Consider the following 11003-nt stretch of genomic DNA (forward strand, 5'->3'; position numbering starts at 1 on the left):
AGCAACAACAAGAAGTTTTCCATATAAATAATGGGATTTCTTTGGTAATACTTGATTAGTAATTCTCAATTTTTTAGATGATGCTAAATTAGTGATTAGTTAATGTAACATGTTCAGCTGAACAGGTATATTAGTCAGGGTTCTCCAGAAGAACAGAACCAATAGGATGCAGATGAGAGAGAGAGAGAGAGATTCATTTGATTTGTTATTAGGAATTGGCTCATGCAGTTGTGGAGGACGATAAGTCTTAAGACCTGTAGTCAACAAGCTGGAGACCCTGATGTGTAGTTCCAGTCTGAAGACCAGCAGATTTGAGACTCAGAAGAGCTAGTGTTGCAGTTCTGATCCAAAGGCAGGGGAAAGAAAACAAACAAAAACAACTATGGCCCAGCTCTAAAGAACGACCCCCTATGTGGGAGAGGATCAGCCTTTTGTTTTATTTGGGCCTTGAACTAATTGAATGAGGCCCACTCACATTACGGAAGAAAATCTGCTTTACTCAGTCTATTGATTTACATGTTAAATTCATCCAAAAACACTCTCACAAACACCTGTAATAATTACTGACTGAAGATCTGGGTACTCCATGGCCCAGTAAAGCTAACTTACAAAATTAATCATCAGAACAGGCATTCACTACATGCATCTATTAGGTATTTTCCTTTTTGTTTGTTTTTGTTTTTGTTTTTATTTTTAAGAAGAGCTGTTGGTAATAAGTGGAATTCCTCATGCTGCAGTTTTCAGATTGGTATCTGCGGTAGGCAGAATTCTAAGATAACCCCTCAATGTGTCATTCTTTTGAATAATCACCTCCCTTGAGTATGACTTGAACTTGTGACTTGCTTCTAGCCAATAGACTATGGAAATGGGAAGGGGAAAGTCATTCCCTTTATAATGTTATGCTATTTGATATTCTGTCTTAGCTGAGTGGAGTAAGAGCTTCTCCTGCTGGCTTTTAAGAAGTAAGCTGCAGTATTATGAGAGAGCTAAGTGGCAAGGGACTGCAAGGGCCTCTAGTTGCTGAGATGGCACCTGGCTAACAGCCAGCAAGAAAGCAGCAACCTCAATCCTACAGTAACCACAAGCTATTAAAATCTTCCAACAGCCATGTGAGCAGCCTGGCAAACAACTAAATTGCAACCTGTGAGGTGCCGAGTAGAGGACCCAGTTAGACCATGCTTAGACTCCTGACCCATCAAAACTGTCAGATAATAAAGTATATTGTTTTAAGCCACTAAATTTGTAATAATTTGTTAAGCAGAAATAGATTAACTAATGTAGTATCCCTGCTGCCAAATTTTCCTTTAACCTCAGCATTAAAAACTCTTTTCGTTGTCATATTTTGAAAAGTGGATGGACAAATTGCATTTAATTACAACTTAATAGGACAGACAAAGAAGGTCCAGAATTTGGAATGAGAATTGGAACCTATGCAGGGGCAGGACTAAAATTCCAGTCTGATGAATAGGCAAGATTTGACTCAAACATTTAAAATGGAGCAAAAGCATGTGGACAATAAGTGCAAAATGTGTTCAAGTATAGGATTGGCTATAAGGGAGTGGGCAGATTTTGAGAACTCATGCAGATTACTTATGTCGCCAAGCTTTTAAACTCATAGCAGGGGATTGGCTTCCAGGCATAACACTTAAATATCTAAGTGAAACTGCACCAAGTTAGGGTTCTAGTCTAATGAAAGCCAGTAGCCTAAGCAAGTAGAAACAGGATTTAGGTCCATTAATAAGAAAATACCTCCTTTATGAGAACTGGGATAGATTTGAACAAATTCTGAGACTCCAGTATCTATGCTATAGTTAGTTAGGTTCGGGTCCAAGAGTTCTGGATTTCTTCCTCATCAGTGACAAAATAAATCTCATTGACTTCTAAACAATTAAGGCAAAGATCTTTGCCTTAAAATGCAGTGTAGAGAGCAAATACATACATGAATAAATCAAGTGACTCTTTTATTCCTCTGAGCAACCATAGGCCTTACAGAATGAGGACTTCCCCAAGAGGTCCTAGCGGCCTGATTATCACTGACCCAGGTTGTGTGTCAGGCTGGGGGGAGGTGAGTTGCACTAAAAGGTAGATGGGCCCCAAGCACATGTCTCAGAAAACATCCACAGCAACAATGCAAACTACTCTCACAAGGTGGCTTAATGAAAACTATCAGCAGTTGGTCACTGCTTATCTCATTCCAAACTCAATGAGTCCACCAAACATTTGGCTATCTTTTTAACTCCCCTCCCCCCATTTGTCTAGCAAATCCACTTATCTCTATTTTCCTTTATTCAAAGAACAATCAAGAGGTATTTTGTTTGTTTGTTTGTTTCCCACTCTTAGATGCACATTTACCTGATACAGGGCATTGCATGTAATAGTTATATATACTGGATTTTTATTTAGGAATTCTCAATATACTCTATTTCAAATAATCTGTTAATACCAAGAGAATATAGAACATAAACTATACAAGCATGCAGGCATATCTTGAGGAATAAAAACAACCTAAGATTATTTTGTCACATTAGAACTCCCAGTCTCAGGTCAGGCTGGTCCCAGAGAAAGAACTGAGCATGTCAAATAACAGCAGTTTAGAATAAAAGGAATATAGAGTGTAATGACAAAGCTCCAAATGAGGTCACTAAAGCCCAGCTCTCTGTAATGCCAGCATTCAACTAAAATTCTTATTTAGATTCAGACCAAATTCTAAAATCTTGAGAATCATATTCTAAACTCCCAATGATCTGGACACACTGTATATTTCTGATCTTAAGTATTACTTTTGATTTTTGTACTCCAGCCAAAAATATATATTTTTCATTTCACACTAGGGTATCCTATCCTATGTGGTCCCTTTAATGTGCTCTCTCTCTTCTTTTTGTTTGGAATGCCCTTTAACTGACATAACTTGCGGGAATACACCATTTTTCCTTAAGTTTTATACCTTACATTCTGCCTTACAAAAACATGGCAAAAATGTTTTTGTCGTAAAATAAATACATTTAAATGCTGTTCTTGCTCTAAACTATTTCCCTATCTTTCTTTCATTTATACCCCAAATCATCTTATAGTATCGTTGCTGGCAACACAGTTGACCATATGTCCTAGAAAAAAATATTCCTCCCACCGCACACATCCTAAAAATGCTAGGTAAAATATAACCACCAACTTTGTGCTCTCAAGAAATTAAGTGAAGTCTACAGGTAATGAGAGTGATGAAGTAGAAAGCAAGTTTGTTATGAGGCTACTGAAACCACAGGTGCCTTGAAGCTATTTGCAGCTCTTATTAACCTGGAATCTTGGGAAAGTAAAATCTTTCCTGAGATTTCACATGTGCAGGTCTTTCTTCTTTATTGAGGATAGAAATTTGTTATTTTATTACCTACACAGCACAGGACACCCTTAATTGAAACATTAATTTAAAAGTTGTTATCGCCTAGTGATACCCAGGAGAAGAAATACAAATATCCCCTGAAGGGAATTCTGCCTCAATTCAGGACACATAGATTTCTGCATGTAAAACTCTGCCAAAGTTGAGCTCACAATACAAAATTTCCAAAAAGAGAAATAAACAAACCACCACAATTAAGAATTAGTAGAAATCACAAGCAGCAAAATGAGAAGCTCCAAAAGCTACAGATACTGAATTTGGAAACATAACATAAGCTAAATGTCTTAAAAGATCTAACTAAATGAAAGAGCTGAATAAATAAAGACACTTTGAAAACATACCTCATATTCTTAAATAAAGAAAAAAAATTCATCCACAAATTTCAATTGTAGCAAACAAAGATTTCAATGTAAAATATGAGCTGAAGAAAGTACTAGGAGGAATCATGGAAGCATATTTAATAACCTCTAAATATATAAATTCTTTCTGAAAATAAAATTTCTGAAACCATTAAAGAAAGGACAGAAAAATTCCTATGGAAAAGTAGAAATTTTCTACATAGTAACATCCAACAACAAAGAGAAAAGAAAAAAGACAAAACTGAGAAAAAGATTGAAACTCATATCGTGGAAAAAGGGATAGCCTGTCTGTCTTCTTCTCCATATTAATAAAGACTGCCTACAAACTGAAAAGAAAACTATTAAATTCAATATAATACGGGCGTACAGGATGTGAACATATAGTTATCAGGAATAGAAATACAAATGCCTTATTAAACATGAAAAGATGTTCACTCAGTCAATATAAAGGCAATGAAAATTAAAACAAATTAGAAATACCATACATCACATATCAGATTAATAAACTTTCAAACATCTGATGATACACTATACTATTTAGACCGTGGGATAATAGACCCTATCATCCATTGCAAATAAGACTGCAAATTGCCACAATCCTTAGAGAATGAAATTTAACAGAATATCCAAACAGACTCATATAACTAAGATCCAGCAATACTTTACATGAGAATTTATACAGTAAGTTATTTATCGAAAGATTGCTAGTAATAGCATGATATAAATAATCTGAATACTCATTATTAGAGGGATACATAAATAAATTGAGGTATATCCATAAGATGGATTACTATGCATGTATCAAAAATCACAATGAGGAAGCTCTCTATGTGTTGATTGACAGGGTTACCACTGTACTATATTATTAACTAAAAAAAAAGTTGAAGACCAATGACTATTGTAGGCTACCATTTGTGAAAAAGAATTAGAACACATTTTAATTGCTTCAATAGGCATGAAAAATATCTCTGGTGGATAGCATTAACAAAAAGATAGTATTAACAGTAGGCAATGGTAATTGGGTGAATGGTGGGGTTCATGGAAGAGAGTTTTCGTAATATATCTTTTTTATCTTTCAAGATCATGTCAGCAAAGCAACTTCAATAGATGGTTAAGCCGAAGATATTTTTAACCAAGAGGTTTTAACTAAGTATTTGGCAAGGTTGAAGAAAGTAACAAGATATGTTGAGGTAACTAGAGATTAGGAAAACTGGTAACAGTGGGAAACCATTATCACACCTGCTACCCATGGAAAAGGGGAGGGAATGCTTTCATAGCAGCTCAGTGAGAGCTCCAGTAAGGAAAGACCATCTGATTAGATCTGCAATTGTAATGGGAGACAGCAAATGACAATACAATACCCAGTGCCAGAGCAGAGAGGAACGTGAAGAAATAGTCATTATTTCTCTTCCCTGCAGTTCTCTAGTCTTCTGTCTATGCCTTTGTGCCTTTCTTTAGATAAATTCAACCAGAAGTCAGGTAGCAAAGAACCCCAGCAATGCAGTCCACAAGGGCGAGACTCCTGGAGCACAGAGTAGAAAAAAGGATAAGAAGTATATATTCTTACTCTATGCAAATTAAGATCAGAATTATATACTATGTGGCATACAGATTGAAAAAATTAAAATTGCAACAACTCTGTGTTAGCAAGACTTTGGCTCTAAAGCAATTCTTATACATGGCCAGTGGATATGTAAATTTATAGAAGTTTCTGAAAGCAATTCAGCAACATCTCATTAAAGTTGAAGATACACATTCCCATGAACCAGCAATATCACCCTGAAATAAATCACCCTAGGAAAAATCATTCCTTTGCACCTGGTGATGTGTGTAAGACTGTTCACCAGTTTGTCTGTAATATTATAAATAATGGCAAATCACTTGAATATTCATTAACAGAACAGTGGAAATTTGTGCCATATTTGTAAAAAAAAAAAAAAGTGGACAGCCATAGAAATGAAGGAATTAGAGCTGCATTTAAGAAACACTAATGTCACATGAAAAAAGACAAATTGCTGATAATATCATTTATAGAAAGTTTAGCACCATGCAGAATTATAGTATATATTATTTAGGGATAATAGTAAGGATTATTCAGGATAGAGCTAACTCTGAGGCATAGTAAATGGATACACAGAAGATTTGTCTGAATAAAATTTTTTTTGTTGTTGTTGCATATTGTATTGATTTTATTTTTGATATATTGGGTTAAATAAAAACTATTAACATCAATTTCAAAATGAGTGATTCTTTTACTTTTATCCCCCCCAAAGGTTCTTAGTTTATTATTTTTTTTAATTTAAAAGATTTTTAACTTACAGTTGCTACACAATATTATATTAGTTTCAGGTGTACAACGTAATGAGTAGATATTTGTGTAACTTAGAAAGTGATCACCCCAACAAGTCCAGTACCCATCTGACACCATACATAGTTACTACAGTTTTATCCACTGTGTCTGAATAAAATTTAAGAAGATATTAAAATAGGAGCAAACTTACAAAAAAGTCACTGCTATTACAATAGCAATGACTAATACAACATTAAGAATAATCTACGTTAACAAAAGGAAAAATAATCTGAACTAATAATGAGAAGACCGACAGGATCTTAGAGATAACATGTACAAATGTGTTTACACCCAGACCTTTCTGAATGGAGATTTTGCTCTTCATTCTCAATCCCTGTTTATAATTTCCAGCTCTTCATTCCATTAACACCTCTAAAAACATACTTCTAAAACTGAATTTATCATTTTATCCTCATATCTGTTTTTCTGGTTTGCACCTCTCCTATTTCCATGGCCGTCTTCTGAGTGACTCAAGCATATCAACTTTGTGTGGTTTCTAATCCCTTTTCCTCTTTCTTGCTCTCCACATGCAGAAAGTTACTTCCATAAACCCTCTATATCCATGGCCATTTTCTTTCTATTGGTATCATTTCTTGTAAGACATTTGAAATTGTACTTTAACTGGATTTATTCTTTCCAGTCCCCCTGCTCCAGTAGCTTAATTAGAAGAGTCATCTTCTTGAAGCCTAAGTGCAATTTTGCCAAGGCTCCGATGTCAACTTTTTCTTTCAGGTCTAATACATTTCCAGTGCCCCAGGGAAAAATTCTTCTAAGGTCCCACCACAGTTTCTTGGCTGTCTTACCCGTCCACTGTGATGCTATACATTCACATTCATGCCAGTTCCTGCGTTTGTTTCTCCATAACCTTTGATTTCCTTTGTGAGTACCATTTATGTCCTGTTTTAAAATGTCCTCCTTTTATGATTTATTAAAAACATAGCTTAATTTCTGTCTTCAGATCCTGTTACTACTATTTGTGGCTTGTTATTACCCATCACTTCAGTCACTGAGGGCTTTTTCCAGCTTATTTATCAACTTGACTATTTGAGGGAGTCTCAGAACAGTTGATTTTGAGTTTCATTACTTGTGGTCAGCAATCCAGAGCCTTAAAAATCAGTTATAATAAACTTTTAATATTTTCTCCCAGTTTTCCTCTTACATAAAAAATTATCCAACTATTTATAGCATATTTCTGTTTAGAGGAATTAATAAATGAAGGTGAATACTGCAGAGATAACAAACTAAGGCCTCCTGCTGATTCAGGCAAATTAGGTGCACAGGTTGCCACACAAGTAATGCATTCAAGGCATGCACACCAGTTTCCAAAGATCACCAGTTAGAATGATTTTCCTTATAAATTTGATTATTGAATACTGTGGATAATAATTCAATTTAAAAAAGAAAAAAATTTGCAAAGCCCTTTTTATTTTGACATGTTTAATATTTGTCATACCTGTGCCAAAATGATCAATGGTCGTCAACACTAATTTCCCTCAGCTCTTGATTACAGAAATAATGCCACTATCTACCATTTAATTCATTGACATGGGGCTTGTTCTCATATATCATTTCTCTTCATTTTAAGATGCTGATAATTGTATAACACTCCATCTCTTTAATAATGGCATGTTGGTGAAGCATAAAGATACATTATATTAAGTGCATATATTGATTGTATGATACTTCTTAATATTGGAAATGTGGTATTTTTTTTAGCTGTTATTTTTCTTTACTTTTTAAAAATTAAATTTGTTGGGATGACAATGGTAGTGACACTACATCACATGGTGTGCTCACCATCCAGAGTTAGTCTCCTTCCATCACCATATGATTTCACTCATTTGTGGGATATAAAATTGAAAGCAAACAAGGAATAAGACAAACGAATAAAGAAACAAAAACTCATAGACACAGACAATAATTTAGTGGGTAACAAAGGGTAAGGGGGCGGATGGTAGAAGAGGGCAAAGGGGGTCAAATACTGGAAATGCTTAAATGAAAAATTGTCTATTTTATGATCAAAGAAATACAGTGTTTAGGAATTATCCATTTATTTAAAGGAGAATGTGTCTTGTATCTTGTACCCAGGTGACATTTTGTGGTGGACAGAAGCTTTTAATTCTCCTCTCTGGTGACAAACCTAGGAGGAGCGGTAACCATGCCTACCTAACTACCTGTACGTATTGGCTTTTTTTTTGAGTCTTTTGTGTTATTTATATATTAATATATTGGGATCTAAGTGAAAATTAAGTAGGTCTCCACGTGGCTCTTAAAAGCCATGTATGAAATACCCAAGGATACAGGACAGGATAAAATCCTTTTCTAATCATAATACATATGATTGTCCCTCTTTCACATTTTTGATTTCTAATTGAAGAATGGTAAGTACTTGTATGTGCATGTACCAGCACTAGTACTTTAGTTGTGAAGCATAGGCTCATTGTCTATACATTATCATATGCTGTTTCCACATTCTCAAAACTATTAGTGACAAAACAGTGATTTTTAAGCTTCCTTTTTTCTTTTTCTGTTTTTTTCCTAAGGACGTGCTAGGGTTGCATCACTGAAGATTCCAGATGGAGGATTGCGTCTAGCTCATGCACGGAAGCCTGCCAAAGAGGGAGAGGCTGCAGATAAGTTAATCTTCGAGTGGGGGGTGGGGAAGACCTCTACAGTTCCCTGGAGGATTTGAAAAACATATTTACACCTCCTGCTTTGCCAACAGCGACAGCAAAACAAATCATTGCTCTGTACAGACAGCATGATGAACGCATATTTAACTGAAGGGAATTTAAAAACAACAACTGCTCAGATTACTTCAGAACAAGGCATTTCAAGAAGGTACTCCTTTTTTTTTTCTGTCCCTGAATTTTTTCAGAGATAACAGAATATTCTCCACCTTTTGTTTTTCTACCTCTCCACCATCCCAATCCCTTTAATATATTGGGCTCAGAAAGGGGTCTTTCCTAACCTCCTTTACCTAATCCTCTTTCCTAATCCAAAGAAGTGAAAAGCTAGAATTTGTAATTTCATAGCAAACATATCATTGAAATATTGTAATTGTCAAAGAGGTAAAGACTTGAAGCTACGTAGCTTTAGTAACGTGTTTAACTCTTAATCCAAAATTAACATAGGCAGTACTGAATTCATGGAGATGTTATTGGGACTAGTCATAATATCCCATCCTTCCTCCCAGTGCTTGTTGTGTTCATTCATTTCCTTGGTGTGGGGTGGTAGGGAATGTGTTGAGATTTCAGGAAAACATTTTATACATTTTATCTCATCTTTAACCATACTTACATACATTCAAGTATATGTTTAACTGTCATTTTGCATTTCATGTTGCAAATTTGCCAACCTGGACTCTGGATTCCTCAGAAAGCCAATCCACGTGACAGTTTTGTGAATTTCAACAGTCTTGTAGGTATCTGTGAGGTTGTTACATTTGAGAACACAATATTACACCCAATTCTGTGGAAGTGAAAACTTATATTACAATTATGCAGTCTCCTTTTTTTTAAATTGTGTCATAAAACTATGCCCATATATATTTCTGATAGAATCATTTAGTCTTCAAAATGGAAGAGCCCTTAGTGACCTCAGTTTTTTTTTTTTGTTTTGTTTTGTTTTTCATTTTTGTTTGGTTGTTGTTCAAAATTAGAGACTTAGGTTTCTTAAATTGCCCGAGGTCACTTGGCTAGTTAGTGGCAAATCATTATAGTTCAGATTTTCTGACTTCTAATCCAGTGCTTTGCCTACCATAGCCTTGATGTGGGATACATTTAACATTTCTCAATTATAATTTATCAGTTTTGAAAAACATTTATCTGCAAATCGTGAAAGCATAATAAAAATACTCAATGTATGCCAGGTAATAACTAAAATAAATTCTGGATGATGGTCAATTAACAAATAGTTTAAAACTGGACTTTGGCGAATTCTTCGGAACAACTAATAATAGATTGTCAAGCCATGAAGTGATAAAAAGAAGGGGCTGCTAAATGCTGTTAAGAAAAATACCAAGGTCTCATGCAAACATACACTCATACTAAACTCTTCTGAACACCCACACCCCTGTGATCACATTGCACAACACACCAACCCCATATTTTCCATTAAAGTGCATCTTTTAATCTTTACGCTCATAAAATTGTTGTAGTCCACAAAATATAACTCAAATTAGAGGTAATGTTCAGAGTTTGACTTGATAACCTGACATTTCCAATTGTGCTAATCATTTACCCATAAAGAAAACATGTACATTACATACAACAGGAAAAATATTCATTCAAAAATTAATTCCCATGGGCCTTGAATTAGTCTTTTTTCGTAATTATTTGAAAAGCGAAATCTTTTTGGAACTACATTTATCATTTAAATTGTCACTAGCGTTATGTTTAAGATAGAAGACTAATCCATTTCAAATAGCTCTGAAAAGGTGAAAAATACAACCTCAAGAACCTATTTCATCACTTGAGTTACTGGATAACAGGAGAAAATAATGTATCCACTAGCTATTCAGACAGGAACTGAGTGTTGAACACACTTTGAGTTCCAAGTGGTATGAGGGAGGCTAGGTATACATGTGTAAGGACAGACACTGTTCTCTAAGATCTAAGATTGACAAGAAAATAATCATTATGTACAGAGCCAAACTAATAGTGAAATTACGAGAGAGAGAGAGAGAGAGAGAGAGAGAGAGAGAGAGAGAGAGAGAGAAGTTAGGTTAGAGGCATATCAAAGGGAATTCAAGAAAAGGAAGTGTAGTTGAATCTTGCAGGGACCAAATCCAGGTAAGTGCTGAAAAGCATATCAGAGATTAGGATTTATAGCTTCTCTTTCTCCCTTGAGTCACAGGGTCTCCTATGACAGCTCTGTAGATCTTTGTCATTGTTTTAATCTC

The 11003-nt window shown here is 35.1% G+C and overlaps 1 long non-coding RNA gene across 6 annotated transcripts in view; it reads left to right on the forward strand.

Moving 5' to 3' along the window:
- The window catches only part of LOC109455360 (uncharacterized), a 624916-nt gene extending 615251 nt beyond the window's left edge, over positions 1 to 9665 (forward strand). For 5 of the 6 annotated variants that reach the window (XR_012494816.1, XR_012494819.1, XR_012494814.1 and 2 more), the window contains 2 exons: positions 8189 to 8276; positions 8644 to 9664. This is a non-coding gene — a long non-coding RNA (uncharacterized LOC109455360). Of the gene's footprint in view, positions 1 to 8188; positions 8277 to 8643 lie in introns of all 6 variants that reach the window. The other variant, XR_012494815.1, reaches the window with a different exon arrangement.
- Positions 9666 to 11003: the final 1338 nt, after the last annotated feature.

Source organism: Rhinolophus sinicus, linkage group LG03 (genome assembly GCF_036562045.2).
Source record: "Rhinolophus sinicus isolate RSC01 linkage group LG03, ASM3656204v1, whole genome shotgun sequence".
Classification (NCBI taxonomy): domain Eukaryota; kingdom Metazoa; phylum Chordata; class Mammalia; order Chiroptera; family Rhinolophidae; genus Rhinolophus; species Rhinolophus sinicus.